Source organism: Phyllobates terribilis, unplaced genomic scaffold (genome assembly GCF_046119375.1).
Source record: "Phyllobates terribilis strain yellow unplaced genomic scaffold, ASM4611937v1 Scaffold_9__5_contigs__length_417890890, whole genome shotgun sequence".
Lineage (NCBI taxonomy): Eukaryota > Metazoa > Chordata > Amphibia > Anura > Dendrobatidae > Phyllobates > Phyllobates terribilis.
Window position 1 is genome coordinate 396,586,093 of NW_027362769.1, and position 17,553 is coordinate 396,603,645.

Here is a 17,553-nt window from a genome sequence, read left to right on the forward strand (position 1 = left end):
TGCAGGAGGCCCTGACCTCACTGATATAGTGCAGGAGGCCCTGACCTCACTGATATAGTGCAGGAGGCCCTGACCTCACTGATATAGTGCAGGAGGCCCTGACCTCACTGATATAGTGCATGAGTCCCTGACCTCACTGATATAGTGCAGGAGGCCCTGACCTCACTGATATAGTGCAGGAGGCCCAGACTTCACTGATATAGTGCAGGAGGCCCTGACCTCACTGATATAGTGCAGGAGGCCCTGACCTCACTGATATAGTGCAGGAGGCCCTGACCTCACTGATATAGTGCAGGAGGCCCTGACCTTACTGATATAGTACAGGAGGCCCTGACCTCACTGATATAGTGCATGAGTCCCTGACCTCACTGATATAGTGCAGGAGGCCCTGACCTCACTGATATAGTGCAGGAGGCCCTGACTTCACTGATATAGTGCAGGAGGCCCTGACCTCACTGATATAGTGCAGGAGGCCCTGACCTCACTGATATAGTGCAGGAGGCCCAGATCTCACTTATATAGTGCAGGAGGCCCTGACCTCACTGATATAGTGCAGGAGGCCCTGACCTCACTGATATAGTGCTGGAGGCCCTGACCTCACTGATATAGTGCAGGAGGCCCTGACCTCACTGATATAGTGCAGGAGGCCCTGACCTCATTGATATAGTGCTGGAGGCCCTGACCTCACTGGTATAGTGCAGGAGGCCCAGATCTCACTGATATAGTACAGGAGTCCCTGACCTCACTGATATAGTGCAGGAGTCCCTGACCTCACTGATATAGTGCAGGAGGCCCTAACCTCACTGATTTAGTGCAGGAGGCCCTGACCTCACTGATATAGTGCAGGAGGCCCTGACCTCACTGATATAGTGCAGGAGGCCCTGACCTCACTGATATATTGCAGGAGGCCCTGACCTCACTGATATAGTGCAGGAGGACATGACCTCACTGATATAGTACAGGGCCCTGACCTCACTGATATAGTGCAGGAGGCCCTGACCTCACTGATATAGTGCAGGAGGCCCTGACCTCACTGATATAGTGCAGGAGGCCCTGACCTCACTGATATAGTGCAGGAGGCCCTGACCTCACTGATATAGTGCAGGGCCTTGACCTCACTGATATAGTGCAGGAGGCCCTGACCTCACTGATATAGTGCAGGAGGCCCTGACCTCACTGATATAGTGCAGGAGACCCTGACCTCACTGATATAGTGCAGGAGGCCCTGACCTCATTGATATAGTGCAGGAGGCCCTGACCTCACTGATATAGTGCAGGAGGCCCTGACCTCACTAATATAGTGCAGGAGGATCTGACCTCACTGGTATAGTGCAGGAGGCCCTGACCTCACTGATATAGTGCAGGAGAACCTGACCTCACTGATATAGTGCAGGAGGCCCTGACCTCACTGATATAGTACAGGGCCTTGACCTCACTGATATAGTGCAGGAGGCCATGACCTCAATGATATAGTGCAGGAGGCCCTGACCTCACTGATATAGTGCAGGAGGCCCTGACCTCACTGATATAGTGCCGGAGGCCCTGACCTCATTGATATAGTGCAGGAGGCCCTGACCTCACTGATATAGTGCAAGAGGCCCTGACCTCACTAATATAGTGCAGGAGGCACTGACCTCACTGATATAGTGCAGGAGGCCCTGACCTCACTGATATAGTGAAGGAGGTCCTGACCTCACTGATATAGTGCAGGAGGACCTGACCTCTCTGATATAGTGCAGGAGGGCCTGACTTCACTGATAAAGTGCTGGAGGCCCTGACCTCACAGATATAGTGCAGGAGGCCCTGACCTCACTGATATAGTGCTGGAGGCCCTGACCTCACTGATATAGTGCAGGAGGCCCAGATCTCACTGATATAGTGCAGGAGTCCCTGACCTCACTGATATAGTGCAGGAGGCCCTGACCTCACTGATATAGTGCAGGAGGCCCTGACCTCACTGATATAGTGCAGGAGGCCCTGACCTCACTGATATAGTGCAGGAGGCCCTGACCTCACTGATATAGTGCAGGAGGCTCTGACCTCACTGATATAGTGCAGGAGGCCCTGACCTCACTGATATAGTGCAGGAGGCCCTGACCTCACTAATATAGTGCAGGAGAACCTGACCTCACTGATATAGTGCAGGAGGCCCTGACCTCACTAATATAGTGCAGGAGGCCCTGACCTCACTGATATAGTACAGGAGACCCTGACCTCACTAATATAGTGCATGAGGCCCTGACCTCACTAATATAGTGCAGGAGGCTCTGACCTCACTGATATAGTGCAGGAGACCCTGACCTCACTAATATAGTGCAGGAGGCACTGACCTCACTGATATAGTGCAGGAGACCCTGACCTCACTGATATAGCGCAGGGGGCCCTGTCCTCACTGATATAGCGCAGGAGGCCCTGAACTCACTGATATAGCGCAGGGGACCCTGACCTCACTGATATAGTGCAGGAGGGCCTGACCTCACTAATATAGTGCAGGAGGCCCTGACCTCACTGATATAGCACAGGAGACCCTGACCTCACTGATATAGTGCAGGGGGCCCTGACCTCACTGATATAGTGCAGGGGGCCCTGACCTCACTGATATAGTGCAGGGGGCTCTGACCTCACTGATATAGTGCAGGAGGCCCTGACCTCACTGATATAGTGTAGGAGGCCCTGACCTCACTGATATAGTGCAGGAGACCCTGACCTCACTGATATAGTGCAGGGGTCCCTGTCCTCACTGATATAGTGCAGGAGGCCCTGACCTCACTGATATAGTGCAGGAGACCCTGACTTCACTAATATAGTGCATGAGGCCCTGACCTCACTAATATAGTGCAGGAGGCCCTGACCTCACTGATATAGTGCAGGAGACCCTGACCTCACTAATATAGTGCAGGAGGCCCTGACCTCACTGATATAGTGCAGGAGACCCTGACCTCACTGATATAGTGCAGGGGGCCCTGTCCCCACTGATATAGTGCAGGAGGCCCTGACCTCACTGATATAGCGCAGGGGACCCTGACCTCACTGATATAGCGCAGGAGACCCTGACCTCACTGATATAGCGCAGGAGGCCCTGACCTCACTGATATAGTGCAGGGGGTCCTGACCTCACTGATATAGTGCAGGGGGCCCTGACCTCACTGATATAGTGCAGGGGGCCCTGACCTCACTGATATAGTGCAGGAGGCGCTGACCTCACTGATATAGTGCAGGAGGCCCTGACCTCACTGATATAGTGCAGGAGGCCCTGACCTCACTGATATAGTGCAGGAGGCCCTGACCTCACTGATATAGTGCAAGAGGCCCTGACCTCACTGATATAGTGCAGGAGGCCCTGACCTCACTGATATAGTGCAGGAGGTCCTGACCTCACTGATATAGTGCAGGAGGCCCTGATCTCACTGATATAGTGCAGGAGGCCCAGACCTCACTGATATAGTACAGGGCCCTGACCTCACTGATATAGTGCAGGAGGCCCTGACCTCACTGATATAGTGCAGGAGGCCCTGACCTCACTGATATAGTGCAGGAGGCCCTGACCTCACTGATATAGTGCAGGAGGCCCTGACCTCACTGATATAGTGCAGGGCCTTGACCTCACTGATATAGTGCAGGAGGCCCTGACCTCACTGATATAGTGCAGGAGGCCCTGACCTCACTGATATAGTGCAGGAGGCCCTGACCTCACTGATATAGTGCAGGAGACCCTGACCTCACTGATATAGTGCAGGAGGCCCTGACCTCATTGATATAGTGCAGGAGGCCCTGACCTCACTGATATAGTGCAGGAGGCCCTGACCTCACTAATATAGTGCAGGAGGATCTGACCTCACTGGTATAGTGCAGGAGGCCCTGACCTCACTGATATAGTGCAGGAGAACCTGACCTCACTGATATAGTGCAGGAGGCCCTGACCTCACTGATATAGTACAGGGCCTTGACCTCACTGATATAGTGCAGGAGGCCATGACCTCACTGATATAGTGCCGGAGGCCCTGACCTCATTGATATAGTGCAGGAGGCCCTGACCTCACTGATATAGTGCAAGAGGCCCTGACCTCACTAATATAGTGCAGGAGGATCTGACCTCACTAATATAGTGCAGGAGGGCCTGACCTCACTGATATAGTGCAGGAGGCCCTGACCTCACTGATATAGTGCAGTAAGCCCTAACCTCACTGATATAGTTCAGGAGGCCCTGACCTCACTAATATAGTGCAGGAGGCCCTGACCTCACTGATATAGTGCAGGAGGCCCTGAGCTCACTGATATAGTGCAGGAGGCCCTGACCTCACTGATATAGTGAAGGACGTCCTGACCTCACTGATATAGTGCAGGAGGCCCTGACATCACTGATATAGTGCAGGAGACCCTGACCTCACTGATATAGTGCAGGAGGCCCTGACCTCACTGATATAGTGCAGGAGGCCCTGACCTCACTGATATAGTGCAGGAGGCCCTGACCTCACTGATATAGTGCAGGAGGCCCTGACCTCACTGATATAGTGCAGGAGGCCCTGACCTCACTGATATAGTGCATGAGTCCCTGACCTCACTGATATAGTGCAGGAGGCCCTGACCTCACTGATATAGTGCAGGAGGCCCAGACTTCACTGATATAGTGCAGGAGGCCCTGACCTCACTGATATAGTGCAGGAGGCCCTGACCTCACTGATATAGTGCAGGAGGCCCTGACCTCACTGATATAGTGCAGGAGGCCCTGACCTTACTGATATAGTACAGGAGGCCCTGACCTCACTGATATAGTGCATGAGTCCCTGACCTCACTGATATAGTGCAGGAGGCCCTGACCTCACTGATATAGTGCAGGAGGCCCTGACTTCACTGATATAGTGCAGGAGTCCCTGACCTCACTGATATAGTGCAGGAGGCCCTGACCTCACTGATATAGTGCAGGAGGCCCAGATCTCACTGATATAGTGCAGGAGGCCCTGACCTCACTGATATAGTGCAGGAGGCCCTGACCTCACTGATATAGTGCTGGAGGCCCTGACCTCACTGATATAGTGCAGGAGGCCCTGACCTCACTGATATAGTGCAGGAGGCCCTGACCTCATTGATATAGTGCTGGAGGCCCTGACCTCACTGGTATAGTGCAGGAGGCCCAGATCTCACTGATATAGTACAGGAGTCCCTGACCTCACTGATATAGTGCAGGAGTCCCTGACCTCACTGATATAGTGCAGGAGGCCCTAACCTCACTGATTTAGTGCAGGAGGCCCTGACCTCACTGATATAGTGCAGGAGGCCCTGACCTCACTGATATAGTGCAGGAGGCCCTGACCTCACTGATATATTGCAGGAGGCCCTGACCTCACTGATATAGTGCAGGAGGACATGACCTCACTGATATAGTGCAGGAGGCCCTGCCCTCACTGATATAGTGCAGGAGACCCTGACCTCACTGATATAGTGCAGCAGGCCCTGACCTCACTAATATAGTGCAGGAGGCCCTGACCTCACTGATATAGTGCAGGAGACCCTGACCTCACTAATATAGTGCATGAGGCCCTGACCTCACTAATATAGTGCAGGAGGCTCTGATCTCACTGATATAGTGCAGGAGGCCCTGACCTCACTGATATAGTGCTGGAGGCCCTGACCTCACTGATATAGTGCAGGAGGCCCAGATCTCACTGATATAGTGCAGGAGTCCCTGACCTCACTGATATAGTGCAGGAGTCCCTGACCTCACTGATATAGTGCAGGAGGCCCTGACCTCACTGATATAGTGCAGGAGGCCCTGACCTCACTGATATAGTGCAGGAGGCCCTGACCTCACTGATATAGTGCAGGAGGCCCTGACCTCACTGATATAGTGCAGGAGGACATGACCTCACTGATATAGTGCAGGAGGCCCTGACCTCACTGATATAGTGCAGGAGACCCTGACCTCACTGATATAGTGCAGCAGGCCCTGACCTCACTGATATAGTGCAGGAGGCCCTGACCTCACTGATATAGTGCAGGAGACCCTGACCTCACTAATATAGTGCATGAGGCCCTGACCTCACTAATATAGTGCAGGAGGCCCTGACCTCACTGATATAGTGCAGGAGACCCTGACCTCACTAATATAGTGCAGGAGGCACTGACCTCACTGATATAGTGCAGGAGACCCTGACCTCACTGATATAGTGCAGGGGGCCCTGTCCTCACTGATATAGCGAAGGAGGCCCTGACCTCACTGATATAGCGCAGGGGACCCTGACGTCACTGATATAGCGCAGGAGACCCTGACCTCACTGATATAGTGCAGGAGGCCCTGACCTCACTGATATAGTGCAGGGGGCCCTGACCTCACTGATATAGTGCAGGGGGCCCTGACCTCACTGATATAGTGCAGGAGGCCCTGACCTCACTGATATAGTGCAGGAGGCTCTGACCTCACTGATATAGTGCAGGAGGCCCTGACCTCACTGATATAGTGCAGGAGGCCCTGACCTCACTGATATAGTGCAGGAGGCCCTGACCTCACTAATATAGTGCAGGAGGCCCTGACCTCACTGATAAAGTGCAGGAGACCCTGACCTCACTAATATAGTGCATGAGGCCCTGACCTCACTAATATAGTGCAGGAGGCTCTGACCTCACTGATATAGTGCAGGAGACCCTGACCTCACTAATATAGTGCAGGAGGCACTGACCTCACTGATATAGTGCAGGAGACCCTGACCTCACTGATATAGCGCAGGGGGCCCTGTCCTCACTGATATAGCGCAGGAGGCCCTGACCTCACTGATATAGCGCAGGGGACCCTGACCTCACTGATATAGCGCAGGAGACCCTGACCTCACTGATATAGTGCAGGGGGCCCTGACCTCACTGATATAGTGCAGGGGGCCCTGACCTCACTGATATAGTGCAGGGGGCTCTGACCTCACTGATATAGTGCAGGAGGCCCTGACCTCACTGATATAGTGTAGGAGGCCCTGACCTCTCTGATATAGTGCAGGAGGCCCTGACTTCACTGATATAGTGCTGGAGGCCCTGACCTCACTGATATAGTGCAGGAGGGCCTGACCTCACTAATATAGTGCAGGAGGCCCCGACCTCACTGATATAGTGCAGGAGACCCTGACCTCACTAATATAGTGCATGAGGCCCTGACCTCACTAATATAGTGCAGGAGGCCCTGACCTCACTGATATAGTGCAGGAGACCCTGACCTCACTAATATAGTGCAGGAAGCACTGACCTCACTAATATAGTGCAGGAGACCCTGACCTCACTGATATAGTGCAGGGGTCCCTGTCCTCACTGATATAGTGCAGGAGGCCCTGACCTCACTGATATAGTGCAGGAGACCCTGACTTCACTAATATAGTGCATGAGGCCCTGACCTCACTAATATAGTGCAGGAGGCCCTGACCTCACTGATATAGTGCAGGAGACCCTGACCTCACTAATATAGTGCAGGAGGCCCTGACCTCACTGATATAGTGCAGGGGGCCCTGTCCTCACTGATATAGTGCAGGAGGCCCTGACCTCACTGATATAGCGCAGGGGACCCTGACCTCACTGATATAGCGCAGGAGACCCTGACCTCACTGATATAGTTCAAGGGGCCCTGACCTCACTGATATAGTGCAGGGGGCCCTGACCTCACTGATATAGTGCAGGGGGCCCTGACCTCACTGATATAGTGCAGGAGACCCTGACCTCACTAATATAGTGCATGAGGCCCTGACCTCACTAATATAGTGCAGGAGGCCCTGACCTCACTGATATAGTGCAGGAGACCCTGACCTCACTAATATAGTGCAGGAGGCACTGACCTCACTGATATAGTGCAGGAGACCCTGACCTCACTGATATAGTGCAGGGGTCCCTGTCCTCACTGATATAGTGCAGGAGGCCCTGACCTCACTGATATAGTGCAGGAGACCCTGACTTCACTAATATAGTGCATGAGGCCCTGACCTCACTAATATAGTGCAGGAGGCCCTGACCTCACTGATATAGTGCAGGAGACCCTGACCTCACTAATATAGTGCAGGAGGCCCTGACCTCACTGATATAGTGCAGGAGACCCTGACCTCACTGATATAGTGCAGGGGGCCCTGTCCTCACTGATATAGCGCAGGAGGCCCTGACCTCACTGATATAGCGCAGGGGACCCTGACCTCACTGATATAGCGCAGGAGACCCTGACCTCACTGATATAGTGCAGGAGGCCCTGACCTCACTGATATAGTGCAGGGGGCCCTGACCTCACTGATATAGTGCAGGGGGCCCTGACCTCACTGATATAGTGCAGGGGGCCCTGACCTCACTGATATAGTGCAGGAGGCCCTGACCTCACTGATATAGTGCAGGAGGCGCTGACCTCACTGATATAGTGCAGGAGGCCCTGACCTCACTGATATAGTGCAGGAGGCCCTGACCTAACTGATATAGTGCAGGAGGCGCTGACCTCACTGATATAGTGCAGGAGGCCCTGACCTCACTGATATAGTGCAGGAGGCCCTGACCTCACTGATATAGTGCAGGAGGTCCTGACCTCACTGATATAGTGCAGGAGGTTCTGACCTCACTGATATAGTGCAGGAGGCCCTGATCTCACTGATATAGTGCAGGAGGCCCAGACCTCACTGATATAGTACAGGGCCCTGACCTCACTGATATAGTGCAGGAGGCCCTGACCTCACTGATATAGTGCAGGAGGCCCTGACCTCACTGATATAGTGCAGGAGGCCCTGACCTCACTGATATAGTGCAGGAGGCCCTGACCTCACTGATATAGTGCAGGGCCTTGACCTCACTGATATAGTGCAGGAGGCCCTGACCTCACTGATATAGTGCAGGAGGCCCTGACCTCACTGATATAGTGCAGGAGGCCCTGACCTCACTGATATAGTGCAGGAGACCCTGACCTCACTGATATAGTGCAGGAGGCCCTGACCTCATTGATATAGTGCAGGAGGCCCTGACCTCACTGATATAGTGCAGGAGGCCCTGACCTCACTAATATAGTGCAGGAGAATCTGACCTCACTGGTATAGTGCAGGAGGCCCTGACCTCACTGATATAGTGCAGGAGAACCTGACCTCACTGATATAGTGCAGGAGGCCCTGACCTCACTGATATAGTACAGGGCCTTGACCTCACTGATATAGTGCAGGAGGCCATGACCTCACTTATATAGTGCAGGAGGCCCTGACCTCACTGATATAGTGCAGGAGGCCCTGACCTCACTGATATAGTGCAAGAGGCCCTGACCTCACTAATATAGTGCAGGAGGATCTGACCTCACTAATATAGTGCAGGAGGTCCGGACCTCACTGATATAGTGCAGGAGGCCCTGACCTCACTGATATAGTGCAGGAAGCCCTGACCTCTTTGATATAGTGCAGGAGGCCCTGACCTCACTAATATAGTGCAGGAGGCCCTGACCTCACTGATATAGTGCAGGAGGCCCTGAGCTCACTGATATAGTGCAGGAGGCCCTGACCTCACTGATATAGTGCAGGATGTCCTGACCTCACTGATATAGTGCAGGAGGCCCTGACCTCACTGATATAGTGCAGGAGACCCTGACCTCACTGATATAGTGCAGGAGGCCCTGACCTCACTGATATAGTGCAGGAGGCCCTGACCTCACTGATATAGGGCAGGAGGCCCTGACCTCACTGATATAGTGCAGGAGGCCCTGACCTCACTGATATAGTGCATGAGTCCCTGACCTCACTGATATAGTGCAGGAGGCCCAGACTTCACTGATATAGTGCAGGAGGCCCTGACCTCACTGATATAGTGCAGGAGGCCCTGACCTCACTGATATAGTGCAGGAGGCCCTGACCTCACTGATATAGTGCAGGAGGCCCTGACCTTACTGATATAGTACAGGAGGCCCTGACCTCACTGATACAGTGCATGAGTCCCTGACCTCACTGATATAGTGCAGGAGGCCCTGACCTCACTGATATAGTGCAGGAGGCCCTGACTTCACTGATATAGTGCAGGAGGCCCTGACCTCACTGATATAGTGCAGGAGGCCCTGACCTCACTGATATAGTGCAGGAGGCCCAGATCTCACTGATATAGTGCAGGAGGACCTGACCTCACTGATATAGTGCAGGAGGCCCTGACCTCACTGATATAGTGCTGGAGGCCCTGACCTCACTGATATAGTGCAGGAGGCCCTGACCTCACTGATATAGTGCAGGAGGCCCTGACCTCATTGATATAGTGCTGGAGGCCCTGACCTCACTGGTATAGTGCAGGAGGCCCAGATCTCACTGATATAGTGCAGGAGGCCCTGACCTCACTGATATAGTGCAGGAGGCCCTGACCTCACTGATATAGTGCATGAGTCCCTGACCTCACTGATATAGTGCAGGAGGCCCAGACTTCACTGATATAGTGCAGGAGGCCCTGACCTCACTGATATAGTGCAGGAGGCCCTGACCTCACTGATATAGTGCAGGAGGCCCTGACCTTACTGATATAGTACAGGAGGCCCTGACCTCACTGATACAGTGCATGAGTCCCTGACCTCACTGATATAGTGCAGGAGGCCCTGACCTCACTGATATAGTGCAGGAGGCCCTGACTTCACTGATATAGTGCAGGAGGCCCTGACCTCACTGATATAGTGCAGGAGGCCCTGACCTCACTGATATAGTGCAGGAGGCCCAGATCTCACTGATATAGTGCAGGAGGCCCTGACCTCACTGATATAGTGCAGGAGGCCCTGACCTCACTGATATAGTGCTGGAGGCCCTGACCTCACTGATATAGTGCAGGAGGCCCTGACCTCACTGATATAGTGCAGGAGGCCCTGACCTCATTGATATAGTGCTGGAGGCCCTGACCTCACTGGTATAGTGCAGGAGGCCCAGATCTCACTGATATAGTACAGGAGTCCCTGACCTCACTGATATAGTGCAGGAGTCCCTGACCTCACTGATATAGTGCAGGAGGCCCTAACCTCACTGATTTAGTGCAGGAGGCCCTGACCTCACTGATATAGTGCAGGAGGCCCTGACCTCACTGATATAGTGCAGGAGGCCCTGACCTCACTGATATATTGCAGGAGGCCCTGACCTCACTGATATAGTGCAGGAGGACATGACCTCACTGATATAGTGCAGGAGGCCCTGCCCTCACTGATATAGTGCAGGAGACCCTGACCTCACTGATATAGTGCAGCAGGCCCTGACCTCACTAATATAGTGCAGGAGGCCCTGACCTCACTGATATAGTGCAGGAGACCCTGACCTCACTAATATAGTGCATGAGGCCCTGACCTCACTAATATAGTGCAGGAGGCCCTGACCTCACTGATATAGTGCAGGAGACCCTGACCTCACTAATATAGTGCAGGAGGCACTGACCTCACTGATATAGTGCAGTAGACCCTGACCTCACTGATATAGTGCAGGGGGCCCTGTCCTCACTGATATAGCGCAGGAGGCCCTGATCTCACTGATATAGCGCAGGGGACCCTGACATCACTGATATAGCGCAGGAGACCCTGACCTCACTGATATAGTGCAGGGGGCCCTGACCTCACTGATATAGTGCAGGGGGCCCTGACCTCACTGATATAGTGCAGGGGGCCCTGACCTCACTGATATAGTGCAGGAGGCTCTGACCTCACTGATATAGTGTAGGAGGACCTGACCTCTCTGATATAGTGCAGGAGGGCCTGACTTCACTGATAAAGTGCTGGAGGCCCTGACCTCACTGATATAGTGCTGGAGGCCCTGACCTCACTGATATAGTGCAGGAGGCCCAGATCTCGCTGATATAGTGCAGGAGTCCCTGACCTCACTGATATAGTGCAGGAGTCCCTGACCTCACTGATATAGTGCAGGAGGCCCTGACCTCACTGATATAGTGCAGGAGGCCCTGACCTCACTGATATAGTGCAGGAGGCCCTGACCTCACTGATATAGTGCAGGAGGCTCTGACCTCACTGATATAGTGCAGGAGGCCCTGACCTCACTGATATAGTGCAGGAGGCCCTACCCTCACTGATATAGTGCAGGAGACCCTGACCTCACTGATATAGTGCAGCAGGCCCTGACCTCACTAATATAGTGCAGGAGGCCCTGACCTCACTGATATAGTGCAGGAGACCCTGACCTCACTAATATAGTGCATGAGGCCCTGCCCTCACTAATATAGTGCAGGAGGCCCTGACCTCACTGATATAGTGCAGGAGACCCTGACCTCACTAATATAGTGCAGGAGGCACTGACCTCACTGATATAGTGCAGGAGGCCCTGACCTCACTGATATAGTGCAGGAGGCCCTGACCTCACTAATATAGTGCAGGAGACCCTGACCTCACTGATATAGTGCAGGAGGCCCTGACCTCACTGATATAGTGCAGGAGGCCCTGACCTCACTGATATAGTGCAGGAGGCCCTGACCTCACTGATATAGTGCAGGAGACCCTGACCTCACTGATATAGTGCAGGAGGCCCTGACCTCACTGATATAGTGCAGGAGGCCCTGACCTCACTGATATAGTGCAGGAGATCCTGACCTCAATGATATAGTGCAGGAGGCCCTGACCTCATTGATATAGTGCAGGAGGCCCTGACCTCACTGATATAGTGCAGGAGGCCCTGACCTCACTAATATAGTGCAGGAGGATCTGACCTCACTGCTATAGTGCAGGAGGCCCTGACCTCACTGATATAGTGCAGTAGGCCCTGACTTCACTGTTATAGTGCAGGAGGCCCTGACCTCACTGATATAGTGCAGGAGGCCCTGACCTCACTGATATAGTGCAGGAGGCCCTGACCTCACTGATATAGTGCTGGAGGCCCAGACCTCACTGATATTGTACAGGGGGCCTTGACCTCACTGATATAGTGCAGGAGGCCCTGACCTCACTGATATAGTGCAGGAGGCCCTGGCCTCACTGATATAGTGCAGGAGGCCCTGACCTCACTGATATAGTGCAGGAGGCCCTGACCTCACTGATATGGTGCATGAGTCCCTGACCTCACTGATATAGTGCAGGAGGCCCTGACCTCACTGATATAGTGCAGGAGGCCCTGACCTCATTGATATAGTGCAGGAGGCCCTGACCTCACTGATATAGTGCAGGAGGCCCTGACCTCACTAATATAGTGCAGGAGGATCTGACCTCACTGATATAGTGCAGGAGGCCCTGACCTCACTGATATAGTGCAGGAGGCCCTGACCTCACTGATATAGTGCAGGAGGCCCTGACCTCACTGATATAGTACAGGGCCTTGACCTCACTGATATAGTGCAGGAGGCCCTGACCTCACTGATATAGTGCAGGAGGCCCTGACCTCACTGATATAGTGCAGGAGGCCCTGACCTCACTGATATAGTGCAGGAGGCCCTGACCTCATTGATATAGTGCAGGAGGCCCTGACCTCACTGATATGGTGCAGGAGGCCCTGACCTCACTAATATAGTGCAGGAGGATCTGACCTCACTGATATAGTGCAGGAGGTCCTGACCTCACTGATATAGTGCAGGAGGCCCTGACCTCACTGATATAGTGCACGAAGCCCTGACCTCACTGATATAGTGCAGGAGGCCCTGACCTCACTAATATAGTGCAGGAGGCCCTGACCTCACTGATATAGTGCAGGAGGCCCTGAGCTCACTGATATAGTGCAGGAGGCCCTGACCTCACTGATATAGTGCAGGAGGTCCTGACCTCACTGATATAGTGCAGGAGGTCCTGACCTCACTGATATAGTGCAGGAGACCCTGACCTCACTGATATAGTGCAGGAGGCCCTGACCTCACTGATATAGTGCAGGAGGCCCTGACCTCACTGATATAGTGCAGGAGGCCCTGACCTCACTGATATAGTGCAGGAGGCCCTGACCTCACTGATATAGTGCAGGAGGCCCTGACCTCACTGATATAGTGCAGGAGGCCCTGACCTCACTGATATAGTGCAGGAGGCCCTGACCTCACTGATATAGTGCAGGAGGCCCTGACCTCACTGATATAGTGCAGGAGGCCCTGACCTCACTGATATAGTGCAGGAGGCCCTGACCTCACTGATATAGTGCATGAGTCCCTGATCTCACTGATATAGTGCAGGAGGCCCTGACCTCACTGATATAGTGCAGGAGGCCCTGACTTCACTGATATAGTGCAGGAGGCCCTGACCTCACTGATATAGTGCAGGAGGCCCAGATATCACTGATATAGTACAGGAAGCCCTGACCTCACTGATATAGTGCAGGAGACCCTGACCTCACTGATATAATGCTGGAGGCCCTGACCTCACTGATATAGTACAGGGGGCCTTGACCTCACTGATATAGTGCAGGAGGCCGCGACCTCACTGATATAGTGCAGGAGGCCCTGGCCTCACTGATATAGTGCAGGAGGCCCTGACCTCAATGATATAGTGCAGGAGGCCCTGACCTCACTGATATAGTGCAGGAGGCCCAGACCTCACTGATATAGTGCAGGAGGCCCTGACCTCACTGATTTAGTGCTGGAGGCCCAGAAATCACTGATATAGTACAGGGGGCCTTGACCTCACTGATATAGTGCAGGAGGCCCTGACCTCACTGATATAGTGCAGGAGGCCCTGACCTCACTGATATAGTGCAGGAGGCCCTGACCTCACTGATATAGTGCAGGAGGCCCTGACCTCGCTGATATAGTGCATGAGTCCCTGACCTCACTGATATAGTGCAGGAGGCCCTGACCTCACTGATATAGTGCAGGAGGCCCTGACTTCACTGATATAGTGCAGGAGGCCCTGACCTCACTGATATAGTGCAGGAGGTCCTGACCTCATTGATATAGTGCAGGAGGCCCAGATCTCACTAATATAGTGCAGGAGGCCCTGACCTCACTGATATAGTGCAGGAGGCTCTGACCTCACTGATATAGTGCTGGAGGCCCTGACCTCACTGATATAGTACAGAGGGCCTTGACCTCACTGATATAGTGCAGGAGGCCCTGACATCACTGATATAGTGCAGGAGGCCCTGGCCTCACTGATGTAGTGCAGGAGGCCCTGACCTCACTGATATAGTGCAGGAGGCCCTGACCTCACTGATATAGTGCAGGAGGCCCTGACCTCGCTGATATAGTGCATGAGTCCCTGACCTCACTGATATAGTGCAGGAGGCCCTGACCTCACTGATATAGTGCAGGAGGCCCTAACTTCACTGATATAGTGCAGGAGGCCCTGACCTCACTGATATAGTGCAGGAGGTCCTGACCTCATTGATATAGTGCAGGAGGCCCAGATCTCACTAATATAGTGCAGGAGGCCCTGACCTCACTGATATAGTGCAGGAGGCTCTGACCTCACTGATATAGTGCTGGAGGCCCTAACCTCACTGATATAGTACAGAGGGCCTTGACCTCACTGATATAGTGCAGGAGGCCCTGACATCACTGATATAGTGCAGGAGGCCCTGGCCTCACTGATGTAGTGCAGGAGGCCCTGGCCTCACTGATATAGTGCAGGAGGCCCTGACCTCACTGATATAGTGCTGGAGGCCCAGACCTCACTGATATAGTACAGGAGGCCCTGACCTCACTGATATAGTGTAGGAGGCCCTGACCTCACTGATATAGTGCAGGAGGCCCTGACCTCACTGATATAGTGCAGGAGGCCCTGACCTCACTGATATAGTGCAGGAGGCCCTGACCTCACTGATATAGTGCAGGAGGCCCTGACCTCAGTGATATAGTGCTGGAGGCCCAGACCTCAGTGATATAGTGCAGGAGGCCCTGACCTCACTGATATAGTGCAGGAGGACCTGACCTCACTGATATAGTGCTGGAGGCCCAGACCTCACTGATATAGTACAGGGGGCCTTGACCTCACTGATATAGTGCAGGAGGCCCTGATCTCACTGATATAGTGCAGGAGGCACTGACCTCACTGATATAGTGCTGGAGGCCCAGACCTCACTGATATAGTGCAGGAGGCACTGACCTCACTGATATAGTGCAGGAGGACCTGACCTCACTGATATAGTTCTGGAGGCCCAGACCTCACTGATATAGTACAGGGGGCCTTGACCTCACTGATATAGTGCAGGAGGCCCTGACCTCACTGATATAGTGCAGGAGACCCTGACCTCACTAATATAGTGCATGAGGCCCTGACCTCACTAATATAGTGCAGGAGGCCCTGACCTCACTGATATAGTGCAGGAGACCCTGACCTCACTAATATAGTGCAGGAGGCCCTGACCTCACTGATATAGTGCAGGAGACCCTGACCTCACTGATATAGTGCAGGGGGCCCTGTCCTAACTGATATAGTGCAGGAGGCCCTGTCCTCACTGATATAGTGCAGGAGGCCCTGACCTCACTGATATAGCGCAGGGGACCCTGACCTCACTGATATAGCGCAGGAGACCCCGACCTCACTGATATAGTGCAGGAGGCCCTGACCTCACTGATATAGTGCAGGGGGCCCTGACCTCACTGATATAGTGCAGGGGGCCCTGACCTCACTGATATAGTGCAGGGGGCCCTGACCTCACTGATATAGTGCAGGGGGCCCTGACCTCACTGATATAGTGCAGGAGGCCCTGACCTCACTGATATAGTGCAGGAGGCGCTGACCTCACTGATATAGTGTAGGAGGCCCTGACCTCACTGATATAGTGCAGGAGGCCCTGACCTCACTGATATAGTGCAGGAGGCGCTGACCTCACTGATATAGTGCAGGAGGCCCTGACCTCACTGATATAGTGCAGGAGGTCCTGACCTCACTGATATAGTGCAGGAGGCCCTGACCTCACTGATATAGTGCAGGAGGTCCTGACCTCACTGATATAGTGCAGGAGGCCCTGATCTCACTGATATAGTGCAGGAGGCCCTGATCTCACTGATATAGTGCAGGAGGCCCAGACCTCACTGATATAGTACAGGGCCCTGACCTCACTGATATAGTGCAGGAGGCCCTGACCTCACTGATATAGTGCAGGAGGCCCTGACCTCACTAATATAGTGCAGGAGACCCTGACCTCACTGATATAGTGCAGGAGGCCCTGACCTCACTGATATAGTGCAGGAGGCCCTGACCTCACTGATATAGTGCAGGAGGCCCTGACCTCACTGATATAGTGCAGGAGGCCCTGACCTCACTGATATAGTGCAGGAGACCCTGACCTCACTGATATAGTGCAGGAGGCCCTGACCTCATTGATATAGTGCAGGAGGCCCTGACCTCACTGATATAGTGCAGGAGGCCCTGACCTCACTGATATAGTGCAGGAGGATCTGACCTCACTGGTATAGTGCAGGAGGCCCTGACCTCACTGATATAGTGCAGTAGGCCCTGACTTCACTGATATAGTGCAGGAGGCCCTGACCTCACTGATATAGTGCAGGAGGCCCTGACCTCACTGATATAGTGCAGGAGGCCCTGACCTCACTGATATAGTGCTGGAGGCCCAGACCTCACTGATATAGTACAGGGGGCCTTGACCTCACTGATATAGTGCAGGAGGCCCTGACCTCACTGATATAGTGCAGGAGGCCCTGACCTCACTGATATAGTGCAGGAGGCCCTGACCTCACTGATATAGT